Raw genomic sequence first — 14,806 nt, 5'->3', positions numbered from 1 at the left:
CAAAGTTATGGGAGCACCAAAAAGACAAAGCTCATGCTGCCCAGTGACTTCTGGAAGTTCCTGGTGCACAATATCGAGGAGCTGGAGGTGCTGCTTGATATGATCGGGCCGAGACCCACACAGAACCAGACCAGACCTTCTGACACGAGAGGAGTCTTTACTGGGGGCAGTGACACAGCAGGCTGCCCAGCGGACTAGGACAGCCCTGAGCTGAGCAAAGCATGGGGTTTTTAAGCTGTCTGTGAACCAGAACATTTTCTGGGAGGGGGTGTCCGTGGGTCAGAACAGTCCGAGCAGGGGGTGTCCTTTGTCAGAGTTGAACGTCTGGTTCTGCCAAGGCGGATGAGGCGAGGCTGACTTTTGTCGAGGGGAACTGGAGGGGAACAGGTGAAGAGGAAGGAGTTTTATTAACTCCTCAATAAAAGAGCTTAAATCTCGCATGGGAGGAGGAGTTGCCTTGTGACTTATCACTGCTGACGTGCAACAAATCTTGCTGTGCAGAGATTGCTCATGTTTCCTCCAAGAAGCACAGGGCATTGTGGAAAGAGCCGTCTGGCTGGTCAACATCAGGCTCACAGTGAGGAAAATAAGTAGATGGTAGGTGTGCTCGTGCTGTTTATGCTTAAGAAAAACCACTAACACTGCCCTAAGAGGGGGATGCTTTTGTTCAAGTTTGTTTTTATTATTGTTGTTTTGTTTTTAGACAAGCTCCCCCTGTGTAGGCCAGACTGGCCATGATCCTTTTGCCTCAGTTTCCTGAGTGCTGGAATCACAGGTATGCACTATCACTCTTGACTGTTAGTTTTTGTTTTATTTTAAATTTCACAGAACTACTTCTTTTGTTGTTTTTGAGTAATATTAAAACTGTGGTAGTTTTCTTTCTGTTTTCTTCCCCTACTTTTATCTGGAACTTCTCTTTCTCTTTCTCGTCCCTGCCCTGCTTAATTTTTATTACGTTTCTAGGACTTCCACTGTGGGACACTGTCCTGGATAGGTGCTATGGTTGGTTATTTTCCAGAGTTTATAGGGTCTGGCTTGCTCGCTCCAGCCTATAAAAATCTTCATGTGATGGGATCCTTACATCACTTGTTGACTTCAGCAGCTACTCTCAAATTGGCGTTAACATATTCTAGTTAAGACCCATTGGCCAATTCAAGATTTTGTTAGGTCTGCCGGATACCCCAATGTGTCCCCTTGTTTTTTTCCTACATGGATGTCGGTGGCTCTTGGTTTGTCCCTACCCACTTGTAATTTCAGGTTTGTCACCCACTTTTGTTGTAAGTGTTGTTCTTTGGTTTTGCTCTGTAATTATTCTGTCTTTATGTGGAGGTTTGGGAAGATGTAAAATCTCTGCCGTCACTACCACTACTGCTATCTCCCCCAGACCCCTGGCATAGACTTTACTCTTCCTGAAGGGCCGAATACTGTGGCTCCCGTCTTGGGTGCACTCTTCCTCAGATCACTTATGCTGGGGGAATCCAACTGTGCTGTTGGGAGACGCTCAGCACTGACCAGAAGTTAACCTGACAGAGAGCTGTGGCCTTGGCCAAGACCCTGGGAAAGTCTGTCCTCAGCAGCCACCCAGGTGGCCCTAGGGGTAGATTTGCCTCAGTTGGGCCTTCAGATGACGGTGAGAGAGCTGGGCCAGGACCACCAGCTCAGGCGACCCTGGATCCTGACCCGCAGAGACAGTAGGATATTAAATGCTGCTTTAGCCACTAAATTTGGGGTTATTTGTTACCAGAATGGTTAACTAATGCACCCACAAGCAGATGTCCCATTTTGTAGGCCTACATGTCCTTTTCCTTCAGTGATGTCTTTCTAACATTTTATTACATGTTTCACATCTGTGGCAAAGTCTAAAGGTTTCATAGTGAATGTTCATATACCCACTACTGAGATGCCACACCTCTAACTGTGGCTTTTAATGACATAACCTAGAAATTACAGAAAAGCAGCTTATTTGTAATATTTCAATACTTATAGATCTACGGAATCTAAGAACACTCTTTAAGGCAAATTACTCCCTTTTTAAAACATTCTGCTTATTTAACTGTTCTTCCTAGTTGTGAGTTGTATTTTGTTTATCAGTTATTTTCTATCTATTGATTCTTTTTTTTTTTCCGGTACTGGGAATTGAACTCAGGACCTCCCACTTGCCAGGCGGGTGCTTGTGCTACTGAGCTATATCCCCAGCTGTTGATCCTCTTAGTACCACGGAGAATAAATCTGTTTCTTCTCCCAGGCGATAGACTTGACCTTAGAGACAAGGGTCATGGCTTCTGAGCTTCCTTTTCTTCTCGGTTCCCCCATTTCTTATTCTCATTGCCCAAACTCAGCTGGAAAACAAGCACATGGCAGCACATGGAGGGAGAGAGAAGCCAGGACATTGCCTCTTTCATTTTGCCCTGGGTGGAGCCTCCAGCCTTGCTTGGGCTACATCTCCTCCCGAGATCCTGCCATGGTTTCAGCTTCTACAAGATGACTCTGGTTTCTGGGTCCTAGTGACAGCACTTATTCCTTTGTTCTTCAGTTGATGTGTAGTAGGATCTTCCTGCTGTTGATAATTTCTGGGCTGCCTCACATTCACTCACTACTGGTTTCTCATCTTCTCCATCAGCTGTGGAATTAACTTCCTGCTGTAAATTTCCTTTTTCAGGCCAGGTGTGGTGGCACATGCCTGTGATCTTAGTACTCAGAAGGCTGAGGCAGGAGGATTGCTGCAAGTTTGAACAAAGCCTGAACTGCATAGCAAGACCCTATCTGAAAAAGAAAAAAAAAAGTGGTAGAGCACTTGCCTAGCATTCATGAGGCCTTGGGTTCAACTCCCTATAGCACCAAAACCAATCAAACAAACAAACAAAAAACAGAAAAAGCAAACAATAACAATGAAAACCCAACATAAACAAAAAACTTAGTTACTTGTGGTTTCTTGGTTACAGCCTGATTATTATTATTTTTTTAAATTTAGTACATATTTGCTGTATGTAATGATTATACTTACTGTGGGAAGTTGGCACATGATTATAACACATCTTACATTTCTTGTATTCCCTTCCTCTCCCATCTCTTAGTCCTTTTTCCATTTGCAAATAATCTGTCTCCCTACGGCCTAATTAACACAGGTATATACCACATAATTTTTGAGGAAGATACACGTCATGAAAAGGTACCTGTGCCATTTATCACAATTGTCTGTCGCTCCTGCTAAGGACAGGAAATTATATTGGATGGATTTGTGTTATTTGCCACCTATGTAATGCCTAGATGAGTAAGAGAATCCCTGTGTCCTGCGTTCAGAAGTGTACTGCATTAGAAGAGGAAAATTTACAAAACTGGTATTTTGGTAAAGGTTGTATTAATTTTTTTTTTTTTCAGGGTCTCATGATGTAGTTCAGGCTGGACTTGAACTCATGGTGATCCTCCTGCCTCAGCCTCCCAAGTACTGGGATTACAGGGATATGCCACCATACTTGGCTAATGCTGTACGAGTAGGAAAGGACTGGGTCTCTGGAGTGATATCTTATAAATGAGATTAGACGAAACATGGCAGCCAAGGAGGATTAGGAAATTAAAATTGAGCAGAAGACTGAAAAGCTAATAAGATATCGGAATCTCCCTTCAATGTGCAAAAAGAAAATGTAAATCCAGTCATAATGAAATGCAAGCACCAATAACATAGTTTGACTTACTGTGAATGTTTAAGAAACAGGGAAATCAAAGCATCATGTATCCGTAGTGTTCCTCATGTATATGATGTGGGTAATGTTCCATTTTTTGTTATTCTTCTAAAATATCAACATTTTGTTATTCTTCTAAAATACCAATCATTGTTGGGCCTGGGGATTAAGCTCAGCAGTACAAGTGCCTGCTTGGCAAGCGCAAAGTCCTGAGTTCGATTCCCGGTACCAAAAAAGGAAAAAAAAAAGAAGTACTTGAAATTCAAAAAATGCTTCTGGAAATCACCATAATGCAACTATGATCTCAACATTAAGTGAAATAATGAAATAAATATTTAAGAGGAAAAAATGTGTAGGCCTCTAAAGAATGGAAGAATTTTAACTAATCAACAGCAGTGCTGAATTGTAAATAGTGGACTTTGCCAGATTGGTGTGAGTGGTTTTCTGGGGGGTTTTTGGGCCAAGAATTCCAGGAATAAGAGAAGAAGCAGTGTGAAGCTATTCTGCGCTGGGCTATCAGGAAAGCATTTTGATCTCACGTCTTGTGAAATCTCAGTTACGAAACCACATTGTAGCACTTTCCAGGTGAGGGATGACTGGAATCTGAGGAAGACTTAGAGGAACACATGAGCAATGCTAGGGAATTTTCTAAAGTCTTTTAAATTGTGAAATAGGAATAAAAATCAATAAAGAAAAATCTAAACTCAACACCTATTTCACAGAGGAGAACACTGTGAGTGCCAGAGGATCTCACTGTGTTCTCCTTTTGCACCCATCTCCCTTCTTCCTCTCCACTCCATGACAGACTGTAGTGGTTACGTCCTTCTCTTCAAGAGAAACTCTCCGGCACAGTGCTTTTGCCTCCTCTTGAGCTTTGTGTACATGGAATTAGGTTGTAAATGTTCTTTTCTATGTGGCTTCTTTATTCAACACCATTCTGTTGTTGCATGGGTTTGTCTCATTCATTTTTGTTGCTGACTGGTATTCCCTTGTTGGTATACAGTCATGCACCGCTTCACCATGAGTGTACACACTGAGAAATGGTTCCTTAGGTGGTTCCGTTGAGAACATTGTAGAGTTTTTACTTGTGCAAACCTAGATGGTACAGGTCAACCCCTGGACATGGCCTCGTGATGCAGTCAAGAGATGCGGTAAATGCAAGATTAATGAAACTGCTGAAGCATAACATGGCACACTCTTCTACAGAGAAGAAGAAGAAGGAGAAGGAGAAGAAGAAGAAGGAGAAGGAGAAGGAGAAGAAAACCTGGGTGTGTTGTGGATACCCAGCACCCTGGGAGGCTAAGGCAGGAGAATCACAAATTCTAGCCCAACCTGAGCAACTTAGTGACTTAGTGAGACCTTGTCTCAAAATATAAAATAACAGCTGGGCATGGTGGTGCATGTCTGTAATCCCAGCACTGTGGAGGCTGAGGTAGAAGGATCACTGGGCTACATAATAAGTTCAAAGCTAGCCTGAACTACATAGCAAGACCCTGTCTCAAAAATAAAATAAAAGCCAGGTGTGGTGGTGGCACACACCAATAATCCCAGGACTCAGTAGACAGAGGCAGGAGGATTTCCATGAGTTTGAGGCCAGCCTGAACTACACAGTGAGTTTAAGGCTACCCTGACTACAAAGCAAGACCTTTTCTCAAAACAAAACAAAACAAAACACAAATAAACAAAAATAAAATAACATTTTAAAAAGGGACTGAAGATATAGCTTATTGCAGCCCATAGCCCTGGGTTCAATCCCTAGTACTTGCCCTCAAAAAAGTAATGGTAAAAAATGTGTATAGTAAATACCTCAGCCAGTAACATAGTCATTTATTATCATTATCAGAAATTATACACAATACATAATTATATGCATATACTTTTATATGAGTGGCAGCACAGTAATTCGTTTATACCAATATCACTACAAACACATGTGTAAGGCATTGCACCATGACATTACAATAGGCATAGCTTTACTAGGAATTGTTTCATTATAATCATATGGAACTGCCATTGTTTCTTTGTTGTTGCTGTTTTTTGTTTTTTTCCAGTACCAGGAATTGAACTCACGACCTTGTACTTGCCAGACAGGCGCTGTGCCACTGAGCTAAATCCCCAGCCCTAGGACTGCCATTGTATATGCTGTCTATTTATGCTCAAAACATTGTTATGGCTGAGTGTCACTGCACATGCCAGTAATCCCAGGTATTTGGGAGGCTGTTATGGTTGATACATTGTGTCAACTTGGGGAGTCTAGAGGTTTGGCTAAGTGACTCAGCAGGAAGCCAGGGTGCTTACTTTGTATACATCCTGAGCCTGTGCAAGAGGAGGGCATGGAGATTATGTGAGAGCTACACGCCCCTTAGGTGGGGGTAGCCTGTTTACAAAGTAAGGCAGGGAAAAAGAAGCTGCTTGCCGCCATTCCTCCCTTTTGCTCTGGCTGTTTGCTGTTTGGCTGCCATTCCCCGCTTTTGCTCTTGTTGCTTTGCTACCTTCTGCCTCGGAGCTAGCCAAGTATGGACTGAAACCTCCACAAACTGTAAGCTAAATAAACCTTTCCTTCCTTCATTTTGGGCATTGGGTATTTTGTCTCAGCAACGAGAGAAAAGTAACCAAGACAGAGGCTGAGGCAGGAGGATCACAAGTTTGAGGCCAGCCTGGGTTAGGCAGATTAACTAATGGTCAATTTGTAACACTCAACTGAACTGAATTAGTATGGTGCTGGGTGTGGACAGCCCACCTGAGAATTGTTTGTTGTTGTTTTTTTTTTTTTTTGTCTTTTTGAGAGAGGGTCTCACTATGCAGTCAGGCTGGCCTTGAGCTTACTTTGTAGCCCAGGCTGTCTCGAACTTGCAATGATCCTCCTGCCTCAGCCTCCTGAGTGCTGGGATTACAGGCGTGCGCCACCATGCCCAGCCCCACCTGAGAACTGTTGCCAACATCATAAAAAGAGAACTGGAGAGGAAGATGGTGGTGCTGTTGCTTGTCCTGGAGAAACTTGTCACACTGGTTTCCCTGAACTCAGCTGTTCTCATTGTCAGAGGAACTCAGGACCTGTCTGTTGCTGAGGATGGCTGTTCTTTTCAGGGGAACTTTGGTCCTTACTATGAGAGTCTCTCCCTGGCTGCAGTGCACATCTCTCATCCTGCTGGCACAGATCCTTCATCCTGCTAGCACAGACTTTCTAGTTTCCACCATTGACCTTTGGGCCATCCCAGTGCAGATCTTTGATATGGACTTGCGTGAGACATTGCCAAGGGCTATAGGCCTCCAACTAGACTCTTGGAAGACATTGCCATGGGCTGTAGGTCTTCAGCTGGACTTGTGCAGGACATTGCCCTAGGATCCAGGCCCTCAGCTAGATTCTTTGGATCTCTAGTGTGGGGACTGATCTCCCATACTCTTTTGCAGTTGACTCCCTTTGAGTGACTATTTTTAAATAATCCTGTAAATTGTGTCCTGTATTGTTTCCCTTGTAAACCCTTATTACAACACTGGGTAATTTAGTAAGACCCCATCTCAAAATAAAAAGTGCTGGGGATATAGCTCAGTGGTAGAGGGCCTGGCTAGCATTCACAAGGCCCTATGTTCAATCCCCAGTACCAGGGAGACATACAGAGACAGAGAGACACGCTTGTTAGCAATGCATGACCAAATACCACAATTTATCTATTTTATTAGCTTTGCAGCTATAAGAAGCCCCTAACCCTCACTGCCTTACAATAACAAATATCTGTCCCTCTTTTTACTTATAAACCTTATCAGCTTGGTTCTTTTCAATGTATTTTCTCATTTTAGCACACAGGCTGAGGATGCAAGTTCTATTTGGAACATGCCTTTTTTTTTCTTTTTTTCTGTACTGAAGATTGAACTTGGGGCCTTTACACTGAGCTACATCCTCCACCCTTAGCTCTTTTATACTGGGATCTTACCAGATTGCTAAATTGCCCAGGATGGGCTAAAACTTATGATCTTTCTGCCTTCCTGCCTCAGCCCCCCAGACTGCTGGATCGTAGGTATGTGCCACCATACCAGCTTAATCTGGAACATAGTTTTTTGTGGCCAAAGCAGAAATAATAACTATGACTCTGAAAGCTTTTGATTGGATGTGATATACAGTATATCATGCCTATTCTACTCAAAATTTATTCACCAAAGCTTATCTCATGGCCAAGTCAAGTAGGTAGAATGTATCCTCTCCTAAGAGGCTTGGCAAGTCACAGGAAGGGAAAGAAATTATCTTTTTTTTTTTTTTTTTTTTGAGACAGGGCCTTGCCATGTAATTCAGATTAGTCTTGAACTCACTATGTAGCCCAGGCTGGCCTTGAATTGGAAATGATCCTCCTGCCTTGGCCTCTCAAGCACTAGGATTACAGGCATGTGTCACCACACCTGGCTCCGAGATCATCCTTTTAAAAGCAAAGCTAAGGGCTGGGAGTTGGAGCTCATGAGTACAGTGTGTACTTATCATGCACAAGGTCCTGGGTTCAGTCCTAGCAACAGAAAAACAGAAAGTATATCTGGGTGTGGTGCTGCACGCCTCTTAGCCCAGCCACTTGGGAAACCAAGGCAGGAAGATTGCAAGTTTGGGGCCGGCCTAGGCAAATAAAGGACACCTTGCTTCAAAATAAAAAAAAATGAAAAGGGGTGGGGACCTACCCCAGTGCTCTGTTTTCGATCCTCAGCACTGAAAGCAAATGTCTACATAATTTGCCACCACTGTTGATACTGATATTCTCTCCATCTGATTACCACAGTGCTGCCGTAAGTGTCCTTGTCTGCATATCCCAGTGCAGACAGGCATGAGTTCCTCCAGGAGTGGCATCACCAGGCATGCGCATACTCATTTGGCTGTTTCTGGAATGCTTTTACTGACTGACACACCCAACCTTGTATACAACCTCTAATGTGCCGCCTGCTCATTGACAGCAGGTGCAGTCTCACCTTTAGGTGTATAATCTGGTGAGTGGTGGCAGCTCGTTGAGGCTTTAGTTTGCTTTTCCCTGTTTTTGTGAGGCTGAACACTGGTACGTTAATTGACTAGAAATCTTTAAAGTGCCTATTCAGTTCTTTTGTTCTCACAGTTACCTGTTTTTCAATTAATGGTTTTTTCCTTATTCTAGATATAAGCTCCTTGTCAGTTATATGCATTGCTAGTATCTTCTCCCAGTCTGCTGATTCCCTTGTCACTTGTAATAATGCCCCAAGGTCCATCTTAGTAAAAGCCTTGGTCTCCGGCCTGGCACTGTGGGGAGGTCACTGTGAAGAGGCCATGGGGATGCGCCTGTGCCCCCAGAGCGATGGCTTGTGGCACAGCAGGCACTTCTCTCTGCTCTGGATTTGAGATTTAGTCCCATGCTTGGTTTTGTGCTGCTCTCACCGTGATGTGCTGCTACTCACTGTCCTTACCAGAGGTCCTTACCAAAGGGCCCCTTGGCTTGGACTTGGAGCCTGGTCAAGTTGGTCCACCTCAACTTCTTCCTAAGCAACCTGTCAGGTTTTCCGCGATGGAGATGCGAAGCTGACTAGTACACATGGCACTCTTCAGTGAAAGCAAGCCTTTCCTTCACTGCGATTACTTTTTTGATCTTGTTTAAAAATTCTGAGCGAGGCACATAGCTTAGTAGTAGAGTGTTTGCTTAGTGTGACTGAGGCCCTGGGTTCAATCCCCAGTATCACCCCCTCAATCTTTTCTTGCTGAAATATCTTAGAAATATTTCCTTTATGTCTTCTTATTTTGCCATTCACACTTAGGTCTTTCACTACCAAAAATAGAGCTCTTTTTTGGTTTTCAGTTACTTATTTTGTTGCTATGGGGGTTGAAACCAGGGTCTCACACTGAGCTACATTGCTAGGCCTTCTCATTTTTCTATTTTGAGAGAGGATCTCCTCAAGTTGCGAAGGCTGGCCTTGGACCTGTAACCCTCCTGCCTCAGACTGCAGTAGCTAGGAGTACGGGACTGTGTCACCACACCTGGCAATTTTTAAATATATTGTGAAGTAGGGATCCCATATACAGGTTTCTATGTATGGATACGCAATTTTATTTCATTTTAAATATATTGTGAAGTAGGGATCCCATATACAGGTTTCTATATATGGATACACAATTTTATTTCATTTTTATTTATTTCATTGTTTCACTTATGTCAGTGCCATTTACTGGAGAACTAAAGTAATCCCACTATCAAATATCCAGTGTCAAAAGGTGTAGGTCACTAGAGGTGCTAATATTTCAAATATCAAATATACAATGTCAAGATGTTGCCGGGCGTGGTGGTGCATGCCTGTAATCCCAGCACTGGGGAGGCTGAGGCAGGAGGATCATTGAGAATTTGAGACCAGCCTGGGCTACAAAGTGAGCTTAAGGCCAGCCTGAACTGCATAACAGGACCCTGTCTCCAAAAAAAAAGACAAAAAAAGATGTTATGAGTCTGTAGGGTTTTCTATTCTGTCCCAGTAGTTACGTGTTATTGACATAACACTTTATAGCTTTGATTATTATAGCTTTCTACTAAATCTTAACAGCTCAAACACCAACTCATTCTTCTTTATTTTTTTTGTCTTTTTTGAGACAGGGTTTCACTATGCAGTTCAGACTGGCCTTGAACTCACTTTGTAGCCCAGGCTGCCCTTGACTCGAAGCAGTCATCCTGCCTCAGCCTCCCGAGTGCTGGGAATTACAGATGTGCACCACCACACCCGGCTCATTCTTCTTCTTTAAACATATTTTGGCACCTATAACAGTTGTCAGGAGGCTGAGGCAAGAGGATTGCCATGAGTTTGAGGTCAACCAGGACTACATAGTTCGAGGCCAGCCTGAACTACATAGCGAGACCCTGTCTCAAAAAACAAAACAAAACAAAAACCAAACCAAAACAAAACAAAACTAAAGCAAAGCAAAGCAAAACAAAACAAAACAACTCAAGGAAACAAAAAGTATGTTGGCACCTTTTGGCCATTTTCATTTTCATAAAAATGTTAAAGTTGTAAATTCCACAAAGCTATCAGAGTGTTGGCTGGGATTACATCACATTTACAAATATCTTTAGGGATACTCAAAATTGTCAGTAAATCAAGAATTCTAAATCATGAATTTGCTAAACTTCCCATTTATTTAGATTTTCTTTAATACCTCTCATTAAAATTTTATAGTTTTTTTCCCAAAATGGTCTGACACATCTTTTGTTAAAATAATTTCTAGGTACTTTTTATTTTGAAATAATTTTAAATTTTTAAAAGCGTTGCAAAGATGGAACAGAAAATTCCTGTAGCCCTTCAGCTCAGGTTCTCCTAATGCTAGCATCTTACAACACCATGGTACATCTGTACTAACTATGGAATTAGTATTGTAAGATAAGATACATTAAACTACAGTTTATTTGGATTCCACTAATGTCTTTTTTTCTGCTCCAGGATCCAATCCAGGATACTACATTACATTTAGTTTGGTGCTGTTTTAAATAACATCTGTTATAAAACTTTATTTTCTATCTATTCAGTGTTGTTAAACTATTAATTCTAATACTTTATAGATTTATGAGTATGTTTTACATATTCATATATAAATAATTTTTCCATCCAAAAGTGTAGAACTTTCGTGTGTGTGTGTGTGTGTGTGTGTGTGTGTGTGCTTGCTAAGATCTCCAGTACGCTGCAGAAGGAAAATGGGAATTGAAGGCATACTTGTGTTGTTCTAATCTCAGAAAGAAATCTTTCACCCAGGTGCAGTGGCACACACCTGCCATCCCAGCTACTACGCAGCCAGTCTGGGCAACTTTGTGAGACACTCTCTCAAAATGAAATAAAAAAAGCTGGGGATGCAGCTCAGTGGTTCAATCCTTAGTATAGTAGAAAGAAAAGAAAAATAAAATATTTAGTTTTTCACCGTTAAATGTTCCTGTAAATTTTTTGTGTGACTTTGGTTTAACAATTATCCTAATCAGATTAACTTTTTAATTGTAGTTTGCTAAGAGTATTTTCTTAAAAAGTCATATGTGTATATTTAATTTTATCAAATCTGTGATATCATATGATTTTTCCAAGTTTAGGAGTAATTTTTATAAATAATTAAATCAACCTTGGATTCTGAAGCAAACTCCTGGATTCAGTTTACTAGTTATGTTCGTGAGTGAATTGATGTATAATATTTTTTCTCTCCTTGTTAGGGATATTATGTTAACTTTATAAATTGTTTCAGAGAATTCTGTGCTCTGGAAAGTCTGTGATTATTGGAATTAATTTTCGTTTGAATGTTTGCTAGAAGTCACTGGTAAAGCCAGCTGGGTCTGCTGTTTTCTTATGAGAAGGTTTTTGATTACTGGTCCAGTTTCTTTAATTATTATAAAACTCCAAAAGCTTATTGTTCATTTTTGAGTAAGTTTTGGTAAATTATAGCTTCTTACAAAAACAATTTCAAATTTATTGGTTTGTTACTATTTATATACTATCCTGTTATCTTTTTAATTGTGCAGAATCTCTAGTAATGTCCCTCTTTTCAATTTTCAGTATTGTTTCTTTCCACATTATCTCTTTTTGTCCTTAATTAATGTTGTTTGAAATTAAACATGTTGTTATGCTGTTGTTAAGTGTTGTTAAATTTTTAGTTATTTCTTGGAATCAATTTCCCTTCCTTCCTCTTTTTTTTTTTTTTTTTAAGAAAGGATCTTGCTATGTTGTTCAGGTTGGTCTTGAACTCATTATGTAGTCCAGGTTGTCCTTGAACTCATGGCAATCCTCTTGTCTCAGCCTCAGAGTGCTGGCATTACAGGTGTGTGCTACCACTCCTGGCCCTTCATTCTTTCTTCCTTCTTTTTGTCCTTCCTTTCTTCTTTCCTTTCTTTTGTGATACTAAGGATTGAACCAAGGGGTACTGTCCCATTGAGTTACATTCCTAGCTCTTTTTTTAAAATTTATTTTGAGACAAGATCTCAGTAAGTTGCCAGGCTGGCCTTGAATTTTTGATTCTCCTGCTTCATCCTCCCAAGTAGTTGAGAATATAGGTGTATACCACCATGCCTCACAAGAAGAACCAACTCTCAATTAGGTGACAGAATCTTGGGGTTCAGCCCAGGGCTTTCACATGCTAGGAAGGTGCTCAACTACTGAGGCACCCCCCCCAATTTATTTTTAAAGTTTGAGACAGGGCCTTAGTAAACTTCCCAGGCTGACATTGAATTTGCAACCCTCCTACCTCAGCCTCCTGAGTAGCGCTTACAGGGATGTGCCATCTCCTCGGGCGAAATGACAGAATCTTGATGGTGGAAGGAAAGCTGACCTCTAGACTAAGTCACAGCTCAGTTTGCCATTTAATCAGATTTTATATTCAAAACCTCCATGCCAATGGATGATTAGCAATCTTAAAAATTGAAGAAAATAAGCTTAGTCAATCAGGAATTTGAGATATCTCCAAGATGTTATTCAGGTCACAGAATAATGTTGGATGGATCTGAAGGTGCTCTATGATTGTGTTGTCCAATATGTTATCTGCAGCCATATGTAGCAATTTAAACTTAAACTCATTAAAATTAAAAATTCACTTTCTGGGGCTGGGGATATAGCTCAGTGGCATAAGCACCTGCCTGGCAAGCGCAAGGTCATGAGTTTGATCCCTGGTACCGCAAAAAAAAAAAAAAAAAAATTCACTTTCTCAGTAGCACTAGTCATATTTCAAGGGCTCAGTAGTTACGTGAGTCTGCTATGTTGGACAGTAGCTCCATAGCTAGTAGTGGCTACTGTGTTGGACTCTGCAGGACATATCTGCCAGCACAGAAAGTTCTATTAGATCACACTGCTCTAGGGCCTGGTTACTCAAAGTGTGACCCACAGACACTGGAATATCAGCAGCATCTGGTAACTTGTTGGAAATGTGTAGTATCTGAACCAATGTCTGATGGCACATACCTGTATTTCCAGCCCTGGAAAGGCTAAGGCAGGAGGGTCGCAAGTTCAAGGCCAGCCAGGGATATATAGTGAGTTAAAGACAAGCCTAGACTACATAGCAAGATCCTGTTTATAAATAAATAAATAAGTGGTCCACCTCACACCTACTAAATCAGAATCTGCATCTTTACAAGATCTTCAAGCAATCCAGAAGCACATTAGACTTTAGAATCATTTCTCAGTAATCGAAGTTCTCCAAATCTTTGCTAAGACTGTTACTGTTTCTCTTTTTTATCTTAGCAGGGTGAACAAGGATGAGGTGGTATCACACTGTAGTTTTTACACTTCCTGGTGGCTAATAGTATCAAATCTTTCCATATGTATATTTGTAATTTGTTAATCTTCTTTGTTGTGCATCTTTTTGCCCATGGATTGTGCTATGGTTTGAATATCGCCTCCAAAATATGTGTTGAAATTTAAGTGCAATTGCTGGGCCCACACGTTTAGCCCCAGGTTGTAGGGAAACTGAGACAGCAGGATTGCTTGAACCTAGGAGTTTGGGCCCAGCCTAACCAACATAGCAAGGGCAATGTAGTAAGACCTTGTCTCTTTAAAAAATTAATTGCCAGTGTACACCTGTAAGGGTTTCCTAGGTCACGAGACACTGTCCTCATGAATGTATTAATATCGTTATTGTGAGAGGGACTTCCTGATGAATATGAAATCTTAATTGTTTCTGTCTCTGCTCACACTTGCCTGCCTGCCCTTTGGCCATGTTACAGTACAGCATGCAGGCTCCCACTAGACATAGCCCCATGACCTCGGGCAACTCACCCTCCAGAATCATGAGCCAAATAAACTTCTATTGTCTATACTTCACGCAGTCTGTGGTATTTTGCTGTAGGAGCAGAAGACAGGCTAAGATACATTGTTTGGCTTATCAGCTTTTTTTCTTTTGAGACAGGGGCTCGCTATGCAGTTCAGGCTGGCCTTGAGTCACTTTGTAGCCCATGCTGGCCTCGAACTCACAATGATCCTCCTGCCTCAGCCTCTTGAGTGCTGGGATTACAGGCATGTGCCACCATGCCTGGCGGCTTATCTGCTTTTGCACTCCATCCTTTCTACTGCTGAGTTTGGAGAATTCTTTATGTATCATAGATACTGGTCCTTTGCCAAACATGTGGTTGCAAATGTATTTATCCTTCTAGCCTGTAGCTTGTCTTTTCATCCTCTTAATGGGTCTT

At 41.6% G+C, this 14,806-nt stretch overlaps 1 protein-coding gene across 3 annotated transcripts in view; it reads left to right on the top strand.

The window, feature by feature from the left end:
- The first annotated feature begins 420 nt into the window (after positions 1-420).
- Positions 421-14,806, top strand: part of Ino80 (INO80 complex subunit) — a 150,342-nt gene continuing 135,956 nt past the window's right edge. For 2 of the 3 annotated variants that reach the window (XM_005381276.2, XM_013512574.1), the window contains exons 1-2: positions 421-597; positions 704-775. The gene's annotated coding sequence lies outside the window, so the exon portion shown is untranslated. The remainder of the gene's footprint in view (positions 598-703; positions 776-14,806) is intronic. The other variant, XM_005381275.2, reaches the window with a different exon arrangement.

The sequence above is a fragment of the Chinchilla lanigera genome, unplaced genomic scaffold (assembly GCF_000276665.1).
Source record: "Chinchilla lanigera isolate Chin_1 unplaced genomic scaffold, ChiLan1.0 scaffold00015, whole genome shotgun sequence".
Classification (NCBI taxonomy): Eukaryota; Metazoa; Chordata; class Mammalia; order Rodentia; family Chinchillidae; genus Chinchilla; species Chinchilla lanigera.
Note: the sequence above shows the minus strand (reverse complement) of the source record. Positions and strands in the feature narration are given on the sequence as shown.